The sequence below is a fragment of the Haplochromis burtoni genome, unplaced genomic scaffold, assembly GCF_018398535.1.
Source record: "Haplochromis burtoni strain Fernald_Lab_line unplaced genomic scaffold, NCSU_Asbu1 Contig_9, whole genome shotgun sequence".
NCBI lineage: Eukaryota > Metazoa > Chordata > Actinopteri > Cichliformes > Cichlidae > Haplochromis > Haplochromis burtoni.
In genome coordinates this window covers 4,904,891-4,923,874 of record NW_024582370.1, presented here as the reverse complement: position 1 = coordinate 4,923,874, position 18,984 = coordinate 4,904,891, and the positions used below count along the sequence as shown (strand labels likewise).

At 40.1% G+C, this 18,984-nt stretch overlaps 1 long non-coding RNA gene across 2 annotated transcripts in view; it reads right to left on the bottom strand.

The window, feature by feature from the left end:
* The window catches only part of LOC106633636, a 59,846-nt gene that overhangs the window by 13,536 nt on the left and 27,326 nt on the right, over nt 1-18,984 (bottom strand). Inside the window, exon 3 of one of the 2 annotated variants that reach the window (XR_006055419.1) lies at nt 9,775-9,860. This is a non-coding gene — a long non-coding RNA (uncharacterized LOC106633636). Of the gene's footprint in view, nt 1-1,791; nt 9,861-18,984 lie in introns of those variants that run through there. The other variant, XR_001337003.2, reaches the window with a different exon arrangement.

The following is an 18,984-nucleotide window of genomic DNA, read 5'->3' as shown; positions in this document are numbered from 1 at the left end:
GTTACATAAAAACTTCCTTGATGACCTTTCCTTGCAGCCGTACTTTGCACCCACCAGGACAATAGCAAGTATATTTTGACTATGTTGTTCTAATCAAGCAAGACATGCCAGACAGGTTAGATGTCCTATTATGCTGCTTTTGATTAGGCGGTTCAGCCTCATTGTGACTTCTAATTGTTATTTAGAGAAAGTTTGACATCACTGGACAAATAACTTTGTCAGCTGCTTGAGGCTGAAGAGGGATACTCAAGCTTCTAACTTTTGTACACAAACCCAACAAAAAAAAACAGCAGTACATTAATGACAATATGTTACAAATCACTGGTTTGGAGACAGTGGAATCAATTTTGCATTTTCAGATTTCTGCACAGCGTCTAGTATTTATCACAAGTGTGATGAGCAAGGCAAGTGCACTTTTGCTATGCACAGTTTAAACACCAGAAATGCAGGGCTTTGTCTTTCTCTTACAATGGGTAATATTCAAAAACTGGAAAAATGAAATCATCTTTTTGGGGGGGGTTTGGTCTTCCTAAAGAGTCTCCTGCAAATCGGTACTTTGGCTTTTGTAAACTCTGTGCGGTCACTGGTACTTGGCCCCCTTCTGCCAGGGTGTCAAAATAGCACCTCGCTTCGAAAAAACGCTGTAATTCCTGCTGGTATTACCGAAGAGGCTAAAAAGATTCAAAAAGCCTGCTCCCAAATTTAATTACCTTTGCAGTTAACCACAGCTTAGCAGCCAATGACCTGATATTTCCACTGAAGACTAGCTAAGGGGGGATGGATTGGAGACGGACGCACCGAGTGGGCCACAGAGACTGCCATGCGTGGCAATCCAGGGCGGCTCAGAGCCATCCGGTGGGCATACTCATTGCCAGCAAAGGCAACAACAGCACACATGTGGCCCTATCTTCTGTTGGAGTGCAAATTAGATACAGTTGATTAAAATATTGAGTCATTTCACAGTCACTGTTGGGGGAATAAAAAGAGTGTGAGTACTGAAAATGTGCTGTGGTGTGTGTGTGAGAGAGAGAATATTGGTATGAGAAAAAAAGTAAGAGAGAGAAAAGAGAGCTCTCTTAAATTTGTACATATTTCTCATTTATATAGATTTCCTTTGACAAACATGCCCTTTCCCAAAGGACAACTTTGAAGCGCCCCTGCTCGCAATATCAAAGAATTCTCAGCAATCACTCAGTCCACGTCACGACAGTACATATATAAGTGTTGTGAAGAGCAGCGTGCAGGGTTATATACCGGTGCTCATGAACGGCAGAACGGTATCCAACATTCAACATCGCGTCCACCCTCCCTCCTTTTTTTTTAAACTAAAGAAAGAAAAAAAAGTCCCAAGTTCTTTGTTCACTAAAAAAGTGAATATGATTTGTGTTTTAAAAACTTCTGCCTCGCTGCAATATAACAAAAGAAAATTAACACTTTGGGGTTGCCCTGGTAACCTAATTGCATCACAACACTGCACACAGGAGCCAAAGTAACTGAATTTTGATGAAAAGGCGGTGATAATTTACGGCATTGAGAAATTAGTTGCCGTGGCGACGCGTTAATTACATCTCAAATTAACAATGCAAGTGTAGTGAAATTAAATATAAATCATATTTTCTGCATAAATTACAGGGGTTGATTAGTGCGGGCGCCAGGAGAGAGAGGTTGAGATTCCAAGGGCCTGTCACATCCCCTCCCTCCCTCTCCCTCCTCTCTCTCTCTCTCTCTCCCTCTCTCTGTCTTTCCCTCCTCCTATTCCTCAATGCCCCCCCCCTCTCCCCCCCTCCTCATCCTGACTGGTTCCCTTAAAGACAGGGACTGGATTAGTATAGCTGGCCTGGCATATTAGTGGATTTGCATGTTTGTGTGTTATCTGTCCACAAACACTTTTGCACATTTTTGCCAGAACACGTGTTTTGTTGTTGCTGTTGTTTGTTATGCAAGTGCATGTACACAATTGCAATTTTGTACATCTGCGCTGAAACCGTAAATTCTGCATACGTGTGATTGTTGTACGTGCACGCGTGTGTTTGCCTTTGCTTGGTGCTGCAGGGACAATTCAGATCTTTGAATCCATTTTACACTGCTCCATATTGGAAGACCTTCCACCAAATATCCATTTATATGTGTCAAATAAATATCCATCTGCAGTCACACCCAGCCTCATTACCATGATGCTCAGTGAACACTAAAAAAAAAAATCAGATTTCAATTAAGAGAATCCAGTGTATACAAGTTTCAAACGTGTGCAATGTCTACCATATAAAACAAAGCGTCTCGATATCTGAAGAGTGTTTCCCACATGCAACATGCCTGGCTGGCTGACAGGCTATGTGTGTCAGCGGGTGTTTAACTGTTTATCTGAGGTTTATGTAGATCTAAGAAAGAAAGAAGACACAGAAAGCACAGCAGAGAGGGAAAGTGAGTCTCTCCTCCCCTCGATTCCTCATGTGGCCCAACTTCCCTTTAAGCATCACAAACAAACCTCAGGAGTGATGTCAAGGAGGGAGGGTGATGGTGGGGGTGCTGAGCTGAGAGAGAAAGCTGAGCGCAAACACAACAGCAACAGGAACCAACTTCAGCCATCTAAATTATTCATATACCAGATGGATACGTTTCCCCGGGATTTCACACTAAAACACAGCCATTCAGCTTCCCCGCGCGTCGCCGTGTCTATTCAACGGACGGCGCCGGGAATCAAGATAACTATCACTTTATCTAAATCATTTCATGTCTGATTCATATCAACTTTGAAGAGTGGAAGCCCCTCGACACCGTGATCTCACGTTTGTTCTATTCCACAGGCACAATGAGGGGGGAACATGTTCTCTTTCCTCTATCTTCAAAGATGTAGGCAATGCTATGACCTTGTCTGAAGGATATTATACAAATCAGAGGGTCCTTAGAGACGCGTGTCATGTATATCACCGACTACACCTCGCTCGCTTGATGTGAGCTTGTAGGCAGTCCAAAGGTTCGGGGATTGAAGGAAAAGGCAACATGCAGTAAACTGTACTATTGTTTCAGGTGCTCTCCTTATTTACTTTTCAAACTTGTGTGAAGCTTTCAAGAATAATTTGGGAAAATCTTGAACGTCCAGTTGTTTTTGTTTTGTTATTTGTTATTTTTATGTTATTATACTCCCATGAAATCACAGTTAAATACATCTACAGTGCATACAAAAGGACAAAAAAAAGCATAGCTCTAAAAAAGTACAGCACTAAAAATGAGAAATGAGTTCCTCCAGTTAAATTTTTATTTACTAAACAGGACAGAAAAATTACCTGAAGGAGCAAAACTCATCCAAGTTTGTATAAAGTCTGTGCATTAGTAAAAACCTTCTACTATTTCAAAAGTATTTGATAAAAATAATGATCCTTGGTCTAAACTTTTAGTCACTGCATCACTCATGAAAGGGACTTTCTTCTTCACAAGAGGTCACCGCAGCAGGTAGCTCTGTATGTTTGATATGGCAGATTTATTTATTTATTTTTTTACACCTGATGCCCTTCCTGTCACACCCCCAAAGGCATTCGTATCTCCTCCCAAGACTGAACCGGGAATCTGTCCCGTGTTAAGCAGTTGTGTAAACCACCAGAGTAAGGAGCCTCTAGTCATAAAATCAGACACTGAAAAAAGGCTTAAATTTCAAAAGCTTTGAAACGTCTTTAACTTTGTATACTTGAATAAAAAGATACTGTATTTACAGCAGTTTAGTGAAAACTAACAGTGTCACATTTTAAATACACTATTAAGTTGGAGATTTAGATTTGGCATGCAACAAAACATTCCCCATTTCCCTGGGCGCAGCTACTAATGGGCAGGAAACTTATCATAAATACCTGCCTAACTAATCCACCCCTATAATAATTACTATGTGCCATTAGATTCTACCCCCCACCCGATGTCAACAAATTTAATTTTTAACGCAAACTGTCATGCCTCATTTCATACACAGTAACTTCCTTTGCTGGGACAAGGAGGTTGGGATGACCTCAGTCCCTCGGGGTGCTCCTCTGCTATAGTCATCCATTTGTGAATGAAGATGACGACTTTTAAAAAGGACAAGACATCATTAAGAGAATAAGTAGCCTTTCCAGCAGTCTTTTTTGCAACCCCCCCACCACCTGGACGTAATTCCAAAGCCTTAAAACAGAACCGAAAGTGGTTGCGAGTGGGAGGGGTGGCGATTTAATGGTCCAATAATGTCTCAGCCAAAGCATAGTGTCCTCCTAGGGTGGTACAAAAAAAAGTAACGCACTGAGACTGACCAGTTTGTTGATTTAAGAGGCAGTTAAGGATGCTCTGAAAGTGCCCACATCGAGTGAAATAAAGCCCTATATAAGGTGACGCAACACAGCAGCCGAAGTGGATACGCTATCCACACAAACGGATGAATTCTATCAAAATACCACATGTCAGCGTGTGACACTGAAACCAAAGATGGTCAAATGACATTTATTTAAGTGGCACATCTTCTACTGTAGATAGAAAAGGTCAATAAAAACAAGTCGGGGACTGCACTATCAAGCTGTAAAAGATGCCTGTGTCATCTGTCCCTATTTGTCGCTTTTTTCCCGTCCTTTTTCCTCATGCTTCTCCTCTCTTTCAGGTTACTGTCTCTCACAAAATGTTAAGTCTAGCAGCATGGCAGGCTTCGCAGGCGTCGCATCATCAGTCATCCTATGCCTAAACATAGGACGAGCTGCAAGTGCGGCAGGCGCAGCATTACTCGACCCCCTATCTTAAATCTGCCACTGTTTGCGTTTACTGGGAAATTGGCAACTAAAGTTTTGAAATCTGAACCAATAAGCCGAATAAAATCAGGTTTTAAATGTGACAGGGTTCGCCTAAATGTCAAATAACCTAGTGTATCAAAAAGAAAAGGCAAGACCTTCCCAACAAGTTTAAATAAACCCTGCAGGATAATGCTGGCTCTCCTGGGGGAACCAAAAGCTGATGGCTTTGAAACAGGAGGGAGGGTATTTTCAGCGGGGCTGCCCAGCATGTGAGATCCTGTATGTCTCACAGCTGATCTTGTTTTATTGAAAGGTTGTTTGAAAGGCCCTGAACCCAAGACACCAGTGGTCATGTTTGTTTGGCTTAAAGAGAAGCAGCATTCAAAAGAGCAGCACAAGTAGTCAGAGTACACAAAGGAAAATGAGATGGGTTAGTGCCCGTAGTAGCTCGGAAATACAGGCAGGGAAGATTTGTAAAAATTAATAAAATGGTCTCAATACAGCTTCAATTACAACCTGCTTCGAATGCGCGCGGCACAAGCCGAGCTTAGCCCTGCACTGTGCAAATAAGTGCCAAAACCAGCGCTGTTATCAGGTAATGGAGTCAGTGGGAGAGAGAGGGCCTTTGTGAACTTGACACTCCCATTAAGCCCCTACTGGAAAGTGCAGTATTTGATCAGGAGATGGGAATTGAGCAAAAATGAACTGAAACTAGATCCCACATGACTTATTTTCCTGTTGGCTCTCAGCTTTAGGTGTCACTCAGACTTAATAAAGCTTTCAGATTTTCATTTTATCACAGAAAATAGACTGGGCAAAAATAAAATCACTCGGTTTTGCCTTAATGGAGCAAAGTAATGGCGAGGTGAAACTGACACAACACATTTTGCCCATAGTAATACCATCAAAATGAAAGCATATTCACTTCTTGAGTTTTCCAAGAATCAATTCAAACTGAATATTGCCCTTTTCCACACACTTTATTTCATAATGGTTCCAACAAATACAGCACTTTGGCAATAGCCTGTCACCTCGGGTGATACCAACACAGCTATTCAACCTATAGAGTTACAGTATTCTCTAGCCCACACTGAGCCTCCTCCACCAACCTATAACTCTTATTTTATTTCCGCACTTTATACATTAGAGGTACATTACACCCATCCCAGTAGATAGGATGAGTCCACTTTTACACCCAGGTGTTACATTGCAAGGTTAGGTCATTCGGATGGCTATGACCTTTGATGGCTCCATCTTCAATGAAAATTATCTGGCGATCTCCGCATTGACATGCACACGGATGCCCTTGTGCTGTACATTCACACTATGGTGATAAGAGCAATTCACTTGGGAGACATTATGGAAATGTTCATTTGGGAATTACGAATTATAATTAGAATGTATGGCCACATTTCTCTGTCTTAAGTATGGTGGGGTTTGCTTGGTTTTACAGGCACGGCACTAAGAAGCGAGAGCAGAACGTTTCCTTCATCTTTCCTGAACTTTTCCTTTTGCGGAGCGTACGGCTGCTGTGTTTATCATTCAAGTCTTCTTTAGAGAAAGCTTTGCTTTTAAAGAAGTAATTAGACCAAGTAAAGTGAGAGGAAAAATCCAACTCTGAGTCCCGAGTGTTCTGGTAAGCGATTAATTATTCTGAGGAAGACAGATGTTAAATTGTGTATGCCCATCAGCGCTAAGACTTTCTGAAGATTTATCATTCATGTAAATCATGAATAAAATATTTCCTTGTTGTGAGAAAATGCTACATCTGTTTGGCGCATCATTTACTCCCGACTGCAGGAAAATAAGCACACAAATCTGACCTATTAAAGCTCGTTTTTGACACACAGTGGACATTTAAGCGTTTGAGGTATAGAGATTCAAATCTGTATGTTGTTTGCAAACGATTGTATGAATGTGGTCCCAACTGAACCAAACTCTTCTCCTAAGGGGCCTCGTGTATAAGGTAAACTAGTACTGCATGTACACGAAGCTTACGTTTTTATTATCTGCTCAAATGTATGAATAAATAAGCAGAAACTGTGAAGCGAATGGGATGGTGTCATGGGGATCAGGGACAAGGCAATGGTGGTGGCAGAGGTTGAGCCACAAGCCACCGGGACGGCAGCGTCTCCAATCGCCCCTGGCGACCATCACGTTGCCATGCTCCGGAACAGACAGGCCTGCTCGCACAACAGATGGAACTAATGATGCGAAACAAAAGAGATCATTTCACCGTGGTCCTCTAGGAAGCCACAAAGAGAGGCTTGGAAGTTTGAATGATGGGATCAGGGGACTTTCATGGGGTTAGATATGGATAGCCTTTTTTTTTTTTCCAGGAGGTGCTCAGATGAATAGGAAAAAGGATCTTTGATGTTTGCTACTGAAAGCACCAAGTTTAAAAGGCGACTATGAAAAAAATAAGAAAAATGGAAATTAATGTTGAAGCTCTGCTGATGATGCCCAGTAGGGATGGGGTATTTCTTTTTTCCTAGATAAATATCAGGTCACATATCAGACATCAGAGCCTCGAGGTAAAATTTTCAATAATGAAGAAGACAGTTGTGAATCTGTAGTTGTAAAAACTTTTTAGCATAACATGTTTAACGGTTCAGTCAGTTTTACAAATAACCTTAACTGCAACTAAACACGGTATTAACCATAAAGTTTTCACTTCCTGGTTGAAACTAAAACTCGTTTCAGGTCAGCTCTTTCTACCGAATACTTGGTGAAAAAAGAAGAATTTTAATTCTAACATTTAAGGTAAATTTTTACAAGAAAATAATATCGAAACTGTCTACCGAACACGGCTTTTTCCTGCCGCTGTGTTAGATAACAGTTATAAACAAACGGCCGTGTCCTGAACAGTCAAAAACAAATCAAATTTGAGCTGAGGACATTTGCATATCCTAAGGGACAGGATTAGATTTAGAGGTCATGTCTTACGAGCTAGTTCTCAACAGATGCCAATGTAATGTTTCTATGTCAAGTACATTCCATTGAAGCCCAGCCTGTTTTCCCAAGTCCGACAGTCAGAGAGAGGGAGCGCTGCTCGCTAAATGCAGAACGTGAACTGAGAGAAGCCAAACACCTTGGGATGGGATTTAACCAGGATGGAACAGAGTAGAGCCCAATCCATGCCCATCCACACATGGAGGGGATCACTGGGAAAAGTTCAGCTCCGACGCTGACACAAACAGCGGAGCAAGGCCTGTATTAGAGTCAGGTTAGCAAAGATAACACTATCAGCCTGATCCCCATGGGTACCAAATGCCGGGCCTTGCTGGCAAATAAAGCTACAGTGTCTTGACTCCTTGGCACATTAGCTCTGATTACAATGACCTTCATTATATCAGCTACCCTTATTACAACACGTAGAAGGCGTCTCTCCCCTGGGCAAAGCACAGTGGGGGAAAGAGTGAAGGAAAGTGTGGAGATTCACTTGTAAGGACTGAGCTATGAAAGCTAAAGCACAGACCTGTGCTGTAGTGCACAATTACCACCTGTGAAAACACTCATAACAGTCACAACTGATGACTAGTCACTTCACTTGAAGAGAGTTTGTAGATGTATTATTCAATTCAGATTCAAGTGTACCGCAGTGATCTCCTGGTCACTCAGATATAATGGTACTTGAAACATGAGAACTAATTTAAACTTTTATTTTGAATCTATGATTTTCAAACTCAAAACTCTGAGGAAGCTTTCCAGCGCAATACCAAAAATATGTGGGGGTTTTTTACATTACTAAAAATGGATATTTTGACTGAACCACCAACACTGTGTGAGTTTTAATAGATTTCACGTGTGAATAATAACATGCTTGACTATTCAAGGATTTGCCTACGGAGGCAGCCAACCCCTGCTTAATATGTAACAATGTCGTTAACCTCAATTTCCTGCCTAGTCTGCCCCTCCACAGGCCACATTGTTAGCTTGAGGAAGCTCTTGGCAAAGACTACCGCCGTGGTGGTGACTCTCATTCAGTCTGACCACCCTGCAGATACAGGGATTCTCCCCCGCAGACCTGCTCATCCCTCCTTCAGGCCCCTCACTGTGCAGCTCACCCTCCCTCTTTGTTGGCAGGTGACTCAGAACAACAGATGTTGGCCTGAGAGAGCCGCTACATCGCAATCACCCAGCTCTGCCAACATGCCCAACACGGGATGAGTCGAACTGTGGGGGGTTCTCAGGACCATCCTTTCAGCCAGCAGGGGAGAGGGGGTGGGGGGGGTTGTTTATGTGCCGAGATACAAGGAGGTAAAGGAGTGGGCAAATCAGCTTGCTTTGGATTAAGAACAAATCAGCAGATTTTAAGAATCACATCAACACCTGCAGGAGGCGTGGGATACCGAGCACTAAGTGACACACACAGTATCGTTTTCAGCCTCTCATTCACATTTTTTTGTCAAAGCATAATTCCTGAGGAAGAATAAAGACATAAAAGCGATATAGCCAAGAGTGCACTTAACAGAATCAGAGTTTAAGCCATGTTGATCCCCTATGACAGTATGTTAAAAAAAAAAAGCAAATAAAATTGTAACTTAATTATAGATTTATAATGAGCCACTGCACCACTGCCAAAAACAAGTCCCATACCAAGGCAAACAGGCACCTGCTGAATGCTCTCTGCTCATGGGTTTTCATAGCTTAATTAATCTATGCCTTGGGGTATCATGACTCGAACGTGCTGCTTCTGTGCATGTTTGAGACAATTAAGTTGCTCCAAGAAACAGAGGTGCAACTTTGACATGGAGCAAAGACAGCAATACCGCACATTGCATGACACATTTTGTGTTTTGCGAAAGTCAATTATCCAATAATTTGTTTCCCACTGAAGAAAACAGAAAACTAATGACAAATGTGCGAACTGCTTTTTTTTCTCTTTCTTTCTTTTTTTGGTATACAATTGAATTACAAATCACATGGGCCGATCTGTCAAAGACAGGGAGGAAAGCCAGTGGCAGTCTCTTTTTTTTACCTATATTTGCTATACCACATAAAAATGGTGCATGAATAAAAGTTAAAGACTCACCTTCCTGTTGAATAATGTCTGCTGAAGACTAATCCGCTGAGGAGTTATCGCCTCTGGCCGATGCTCACTCTGCTGCCATCTGATTTCTGTAGATAAACATAAAACAGCTGTTTACATCACATATAGTCCGTTTACATCACATGTAGTTTCTTTGAAATAAGAGATTTAAAGCATTTGCGCAGATTGCAGCAAAGATGCCATTACCAATGTTGCAAATAACAAACTGAATGTAGAGGTTAATATCTTCAAACCACCAAGTCACTCAAATGTGTGAATCTATGGGACAATAAAGTTTATATAAAATTTAGTTTTTATGTCCAATATACAGTATTTAAAATCAAACTTCTCAAATCAAAATCAACTTCTTTTTCTCTTTTGTGTAGAAACCTCTCTGTGGAGCAGTTTTGCATTCAGCTATGCAGCTGGTTTTGGTAAATAAAGGGGAAACAACTCGTTTTATGATGGTCAAACAAAACAAGCACATCAGTACCCCGTTTTCTAAAGGCTTTGGCTCCAGAAGTGAACTTCCCATTCATTTTCATTTATTGACGAAAATCCTGATGTAAAGAGTTTAAAGGCTTGAAACAAGACAACCAGCTATGAGTGAATCATGACCATAAAAAGATTTGATTTGCAGAAAAAATAAAGGGGGAAAAAAAAGACCAAGGTGCAAGACTGTTTACATGATTACTTGAAAGGCATTACTCATCCCATAATGCATTGCAAATTCCACAGTATCCAGATTCCACAGTATCTTTAAGCTTTATTGAAAATCAAACCTTATCATTATCATAATGTTTATATGGTTAATAATAGTGTTAAATATTAATAGTAGTTTCGAATCTAATTTGCATTTTGTGTTTTGTGTAGTAAAGCATAAATCAAAATATCATCCCTGACTGCAAACACCTCTTCGGCAGTTTCTTAAATTGGTTTGTTGGGCTTGGACACTTCCATGGTAACAGCGGCGTCCACCGATCAGAGATGACGCTGTTTTTAGTTTAGTCCTTTCCATGACTTTGCAAACAAGCGCACTCGGAGAGAATGACTCGCCTCAAAGGGCTGTTCTAAAACACTGATGTTTTATGATGTTTTTATTACAACATCCTGACGTCAACCTGCTTTTATAACAACACCCAGATATCTGAACTTTGACCTATGACCTTAAAGCATTACATAGTAAAATTATATATTTTATTATCTTCAGCCATGTGACTGAAGCAGAATTAGCTGACTTCTTCAGCATCAAATTTGAGATTTTAAGACATATTCGTGCCATGTGTGATTTTGCTAAATTTTATGTAATCGCTGTGATGTTGTCGTGTGTTGTACAGCTCACTCAGATGACATGATGCCCATTGTGGTTTCTTTAAAAGTTTTTTCAAGGTCAACTTTGACCTGGGGTGCAAACAGCCCGGTACTCAAGGCCACAACTTCCTAGTATATTGTTGTGAAATTTGAAGACGACCCATAAATAAATTATACATTTCATGTGAACTTGACCTTGATCTGATTTTCACCAAAATTAAATTAGCTCGTGTTTTACCACGACACAAAATTTGAGCACGATATCTTGAAAACCGTGGCTGCTTGACAGCTAACGAACAGAACCGACTGCATACTCTGGAGAGAATAAACTGCATCTTTGTTAAAACGAGGTGGATATCGCACAGCCTTGTGGTTTCTACAGGAACGTGTGCCATCATTTCACAATGCTGTAGCTCAGAGTAAGTCTGCTTTGGATGGTTACAACATTACTGCTCATAATAGAAATCCTTACGGAAAATACGAATGAGATTTTCCATTTTCGGAACCTCGCTGCTGAGCTCTGTCAGGCGTCTCACTGTAAGGCTTAGTTAAGGCAAAGTAGAACTGCAACTATGCAGATAGAGTTTTGCTTTGTTATTACACAAAACATGAAACAAACATTTGAGTGAGCACGGTGTTTGTATGTTTACTGAAAAATCTAAATGGATATGGTAATGATTTATTGATATAAAATACACTATAAATAACTGGCGACCAAAATGAATTAGGACGAAAGTATAGAATTCTCACGACTGCTAATTACCAGCTTGAATGAGCCTGATAACTAAAAGAGAAAAGGTATTAAATGCAATAATTATTACTATTGCTAATTACATTTCCAATTATGTAACTAATGAGAACAGCTTAATTATCAGTACATTGGATAAATAAGAGTTTTGCTTTCCACCATTTGTGATTGGGGTGGTGATTTGGCCACGATATCAAGGGCAAGTCCTCTGAAACGCACAAGAAAAACGCTGTAGCTCCCTTTCTTCAATGGTAATAAAACATTTAACATGTAAATTAAATGCATATTCATTTATAGATTTGATTATGTCCTTTGCACAAAATCAGATATCAAAGTTATCGCAAGCCAGTATTTCGGCCTTAAACAACTGCATTTATCATTCAGTGCAAAGTCATTATAGCTTTTAAACAAACGGGCAGCTGCACTTCATTTTATTTTTATTAATTTATACTTAAAACCATCTCTGCAGAAAAAAATGAAACTTTGCCTGAAATTTCTTTAAAAAGAAAGAAAGAAAGAAAGAAAGAAAGAAAGAAAGCAAGAAAGAAAGAAAGAAAGAAACTCAGCCAGACAGAAAAATATCAGTATTGTAAACGTGGAAGCTCAGTAAGTTATAGTATATAAGATTGGGGTGCAGCAGCAGACTGTGAGCATGCAGAGGTCAGCCTTCCCTCTTGCAGGTTATGAGCTTTTTATCACTGCCTAATCAATGTCGGCAAGTTTAAAAAGACAACATTCAGGATTTTATCTAACTAAGAGATTTTCTTTCATGATACCAGCTTATCTGCTACTCTACGTTGAAAAAGGGTTTTGTGCACATGAGGGGAAAAAATTAAAAAAGGAAAACGAAAGTATCTCGTTGCCGTAGAGGCCAGGCACAAGCCTAGAGAAATAACGATGCCCAGATCCATCCAATAAATCTGAATCTATCTGGCTGATGGTTGCCATCATCAGCACCCATACCCACCTCCTCCACGAGGTAAACTGAACCCCACGTGGCTGCATCATGCTCAAGAGTCTTGAAACGGTGCTGATATTTCTCACATTCCTTAAGGGCGTTGCTCTAACTTTAGGAGAGCGGAAGTGTTGCAGAGGGCCATGTCTAAGTGCCAAGCAAAGGCACGATGGATTAGAGTCGTATCTTCCACATGGCTGCTTCCTAATCCTACCATCTGAGGTAAACACAGCACCAGGTGAGGCAACACGCCTGTCTGAGACACCGCTGGAACACAGAGGGATCTCCTCCTCAACACCCACGGGTCTGCTACTTCCGACTACCATGAAACACAATCACAGTGGGTTGTAGCAATAACAGGGAAATTATTCGTTTTCTGGTCTGCCTTTAATTTTTAGGCTGCACGCACACAAAACAGCACAGCGTGTCAAAAAAATGAACAGTTGGAAGTTCTTTTTTTTTTTTCTTTCAGCGAGTGTTTACACTTCTGTTTTTAAGAGCAGAACTCGAACATCTGGTTGAGCTCTTTGTGTTTTTGGTGTTTTCTAAAAGTGAGCAATAAGGTGATACTTCAGCGTGTGTCACCGCCGAGGAACGCTGCCAACTTTAGTTTCAAAGTCTCTCCCTCTGGACTCAAAGGCAGGACAAGAGGAGGAGCAAAAACAAACAAAAAGCTCAGAGAAACATTCGACGTGCGTGTTTAAGATAGAGACGCTTTTTTTTGGGTTGTTTTGTTTTTTTAAAATATCTGGATCATTACGTAGAAACAGGTTTTGATTTGTTATGGCATGACTGTTTTTCAGTACATTTTTCACACATGACCTCATGATGTGAAAAAATGTACACACCCATGGAACAGGTACTTGAGGTAAAAAGAAAAAAAACACTGACAGAAAACAACAAAACAGAACTTAAAGATGGGTATTTCACAAGTAAATTAGGTTTGTACTTTGTGGTACGGTATTTTCCATTACAGACATGACTCATCTATGAATAGTAAAGTACAAAAGAGAAGGCACTGATGCAGAGTATTTAACATTTACCAGAATTGTTCAAAAAATTCAAATACATTCAAATCCAAAAAGTAAGAAAGAAAGTGTAGAGAACTAATTTTTTAAATAAATGACATCAACATTTACAAGAACTGTTAATACTAACACAAAAATGTATCTTGTGGGAGCAACAAAGCATCTATCTATCCATCTATCTTATCTTATCTTTATTTACAGGCCAGTTCTGTAGAGTATTGAATTTCCCTGCAAATTGTACAGCTGTTTTTGTTATGATTTTAAGTATCAAGGTGTTCTGAAAAACACTATAATACTGCAAATACAACCTAGAGCCAAGGAACTTGAGAAAACCTTGTCAGAACATGTGAATGAGGGACGGTTCTGAAAAAGTGCATATTTTGATTTTGGTGATAAAACAACAATCCCAGGGGCTGAAATGTGTTAACTATTAAGTGACTGTGAAACCTTTTGATAAAATGTGGAGATGACTCGTTAACATTTAACAAGACAACAGTTAACAGCTTAATCTGGAAAAAAGGCCAAAAAAAACGTACCTTCAAGAGAGGAAAAAAAGCAAAAATCTGAACCTGCAAGGTGAGCTTTTCTGTGGTTATGTTACCCTTAGGCATGAGTACTAGATAAACACATTGTAAAATATGCACTACCCACTTTTGTCACGCAACGTGGCTTTAGCAAAACGACATCACCATTGCAAATAATGTAATCTCCCATAAATGCAATATGCAGCTGACCCACCTTACTTTCTTTGCCTGATTTTGTTTTTCATACTCTTTGTTGACACTAAAATAGTAAGCTATAAAACAGAAGAACAAAAACGTACTCCCTGAATAGCTGAGTGAGTGTTTTGTGTCACAGTGACCGCATCACCCCAGAAAATGACGCTCACCTAACCGGGCTTGGATTTAACTGCTGGTTTTCATATTAAATGAATGAGCAAACTCTAATTTCATGTTTGTTCAGCACTGAAATACAAAGTAAACAGTCTCCCCGTGTTTGTTTGCCTTGCAAATGTATACTAGTAGTTATGGTAAACCATATAGAAACAGTTAAATTCCATCAAGTAGACAGTGTACTGACTGAGTGAGCTTGAGTCCTACCAGTTTAAAGAGATTGTTCAAGTCTGGAGTGTGTACCAAGAATGGACGTGTTGATTATGTATGCTAGGAGTGGTACAGTGTTTTATTGGAAAATTTACACCCGTGCAGTGATTTATATAAATCAGTAGTGCCCACAAAGCAGTAAAACTCTAATTGTTTCTTCCATTTTGAAAGTCTAGCGTCCATTAAGGATGCAGTGAGTAATAAAAAGGACTTTTAATCAATCCTCTCTTGTTGATGAGCTGATGTGCGAATGGGCTATCCTACCTGACAGCGGTACCATATGTTGATTTTTTTTGTTCTTACAGTCAACAAAGAGACAGAGGGAGCTTACTGCAGTGCAGGTGAATGCCTTTACAATACACTTTAATTGAAACACTCTGATGAAAGGGGACAATTTATCTGACTTAGATCTTGCCTCTTTGATCCGTTTTCGCATTTGTTGAAACATTTGCTGAATCCGCAAAAAGATTCTAAAACCAAAATGAATACAGCCGCTCTCATCTTTTCAATATTAGTGCCTTTGATAACATTACAAAGTCATTTTAAGGCACGTGTAGGAGGCCGGCCACGTTGCTCCCTTTTGCGCACGTTGCAGTCTCTGTAGTGACCCTTTCATTGTCAGATTAGACTGGCCGACCCCTTCTCGACCGGCTGGCACGGCCACAGTAAATCCTGGAGACTGCTCATGCTAGGGACCTTGGGTAATTAATAAAATCCCCATTACATGCCTTGTGCCCGTTGTTTGCTATTTCAACACCCCATTTGTGCCACGATTACAGTCATTATCAGTCACCGCCATTAATTCTCCACCCGAAGCCAGAACTGCATACTAATAAATTGGGCTCTAAAATTTCTTTACCTTTCAAGGAGTTGGTGTTGGAACTCGGCCAGGAAGTGCCACTCCAGATTAGGAGTCATCTGGTGACTCGGAAGGAGCCCTTTGAATAGTAGGCTGCTGCATCTTTGGAGATAGTTCAAATTCCCTCTTTGATTATTTTCCTTTCCCCTCCAAAATGAATCTTTATTAAGCTTAAATCCTGAATAAAATGAAATTAGCAGACTGCAAAATATTGCTTTCTTTTCTGACTCTATTCCCTTGTGCACGCATGCAAATTATAATGCTTATTTATGTAAATGAGGTGTCGTCTTTAATTAGTTTTGCTTGAGGGCATTAAAATACATGTATTCTTTCCCCAAAAATGATTTGTTTTGTTGCTCTGCTCAGTTTAAGTTCAAAATGAGTGATTATGCCAACTAAAAAGGTTTATTAATTCTCCAGTTTTCTTTTTTTTTTGTTTTCCTTTCCCTTTCTTCTTTTGCAGAATTATCTTCTCCACCCACTTCCTGGGAAGAGTGTATTCTCTGTGAAATCGAAAAGCCTCTTCAGGCAGCACTCTAAGCACTACTCCGACAAGCACTTGTAAAGGTCCCAGGTTGAAACCACATGGTAGAAATGCACTTCCACTCATCAAATCTGAAAGCTGTGCTCTTCAGCAATTCTCTCTATACGTACGTGCTTTGCCACATGACTTTTTGAATGACGACACGGGAGATTTGCTCAACTGTAGCACTTTTCAGTCGCTTGTGCGTCTCAATGTTTTGTTTAATCATGGTAAAGGACGCCGTGCTTCAGTGACGTGCTCGTTCGTTTCGGATTTTTATCCATACATCACAGACTTACACTGACAACATAACCTATCTTCAGAGTGAGGGCTGCGGCATTAATTAAATGTTATTAACGATGTAAATTCCACCATCCTGTCAGCTACTGTGGCTCGCCTCGAAGCTGAAGAGAGCACGACCCGCTTAAAGATGATCCGCCTGATTTGGCCCTTATTTTAATATTTGTTTAAAAGGATTCGCAGAGTTACAGTAAATCTTCTGCCGCTCGCTGTTTTTATGCATTTACTCCTGATTTACAGTCCTTTGTTGAGAGGCTATCGAACAGAAAACAGCTTTATGTCACTGCAGAAGGTGTTGGGTCAACTTCAGTTAGAAGCAGCCACTGACTGTGTCGTGCAGTATTTCATACCACTTCAGGTTGAAAGTGACCAACTGCAGCTCTGGTTATTGTTCAATATCCTATCAGTATTCAGCATCACTTCAACTGCTCAGATGAGCTGAAATGGCAAGTTAAGATGCCCCCCTCCCCAGCCTCCAAGTATGATTTATGGAAAGGAAGCTAAAACCATTATAGCATTTTTATTATTATTGTTCTTTCAAGGCTAATGCAACAATAGATTTTTGCATGATTGATGCGTTATACTAAACATTAGAGGATTACATTAACTTTGCATAGAACAGCAGAATGACATGAGATTACTTATTGTTATTTTTCCACCACATGATCATACTGTAAACACAGCACATATAGTAATTCTCGGCATATATCGATCACTGTGTACGCATCCTACCTACGTTTGATGCAGCTTAGCCGGCTTTCGACACTGCTTTTTAGAGAGAACTATGAACTCCTGTCTTTTTCTGGAAAACTTTGTGAATGGCAGTCCTTCAGAGATTAAACAAATATAAGCCACTTTGATAGCCTCTCAACCCTCCTACCCCCCTTCATTCTGCAAATTATTAAAACTCTAGGCTCTTGTGGGAGGGAATATGGCAGCAATATGCTGATACTTCAATCATCTGGGAGGAAATTCCACGTGTAATAAAGAGGAATTGCATACAGTATACAGTACAGCCATGAGTTCTCTTTCATGGCATGTGTGATAGAAGAACTATTCAGACCACATCAAACATCGTGCATTATTCCTCACACATTAGGCACAGACCAGATTCAGCTTCTTAAGGTGTCCTCTCCCTTCATTTATTGCAACAAAGTTTTTTTTTCCCTGCTACATTTATTTACGAGCTTAAAGAACAGAGAAAAAAAAGTTGACCCTCTATAAAGGCCTGTTTTCACACACGACTCTGCAGGGTTCACTCAATATACAAACAGGACTTTACCCAATGTTGGTCTTTAAAATCAAAAGCGGTAATCCCGCAGTTAGTCTTTTAGTTTTACTTAAAAAAAATAAATAAATAGCGTCTTCAAAATGTTGTCACACTTTGGATGCCTTTATAGGCATTTGTGCTTCTGTGTTTATCATGTCCAGGCCATGCAAGCAATGATGGGCATCCAGCCAACTGATTCTTCGCCCAAAGTGCTAATTTGTGCCACTCTAGTGTGCACAACGCTATAATTACCTGAAAACGTAAACTGGAAGCTATGCCTGACAAAGACAAGAAACTGTAATAAAACTGAGCTTTTGGTGCTCAGTTGCAGTGACTCTTATAAGACATATTAATGGGATGTTTAAAGGATATGGCACTTTTCCATTTGTCTTGTGGAAAAAATCTTGGGCAAAACACCTGGTGCGCTAAGTGCCTGCAGTCTGAACACTGAACAACAGCTAGCAGTCATGGAGCTCTTTTATAAAGCGCTGTCACTTCTAAAAGATTTTCTATTAACTACGTACTGCAGCTTCGTACCACACTTGTCCTTTCTCGACACTCATTATGTGGCAAGTTAATGAACTACCAAAGTCAGATTTCAAAGGATTGTATCTTGTAAATTGCATTAAATAGCAAAATAGCCATCTGTTTAAAAACATATCACTTAAATCAGTCGGCTTTTGCTCTTCTCCTCTTTTCTGTTGGGATGTTTGATGCATGAAAAGGGGGTTTTGTGACTGATGACTAGCTTCAGGTTTCTTAACAAATTAGACCAATTAGCCCTTTTCCAAATAATTCACTGCATATTTAGCAGTCACACAAACAAAATTCTTTTGAGAATACAAATTCGGTGGCCATTAAGTTACATATGGGCAATGCACACTGAATGTGACACGTGAAACAAACAAAAGCAGAGAACGTAACATCGCACTCGTAGGGGGATGATGAAATCACCACACCATATAGGAAAATCCAAAGAATTAGGATTTAGAATTGTATTTTAAAATATTTTGCATTTAATGCAGTTAATGACTGCCGTATGTGTGACGATGTTCATGTAAAGGTGATTTCAGATTGGTGTTCCTGTTAGGGAAGAGATACAGATATATATAAACG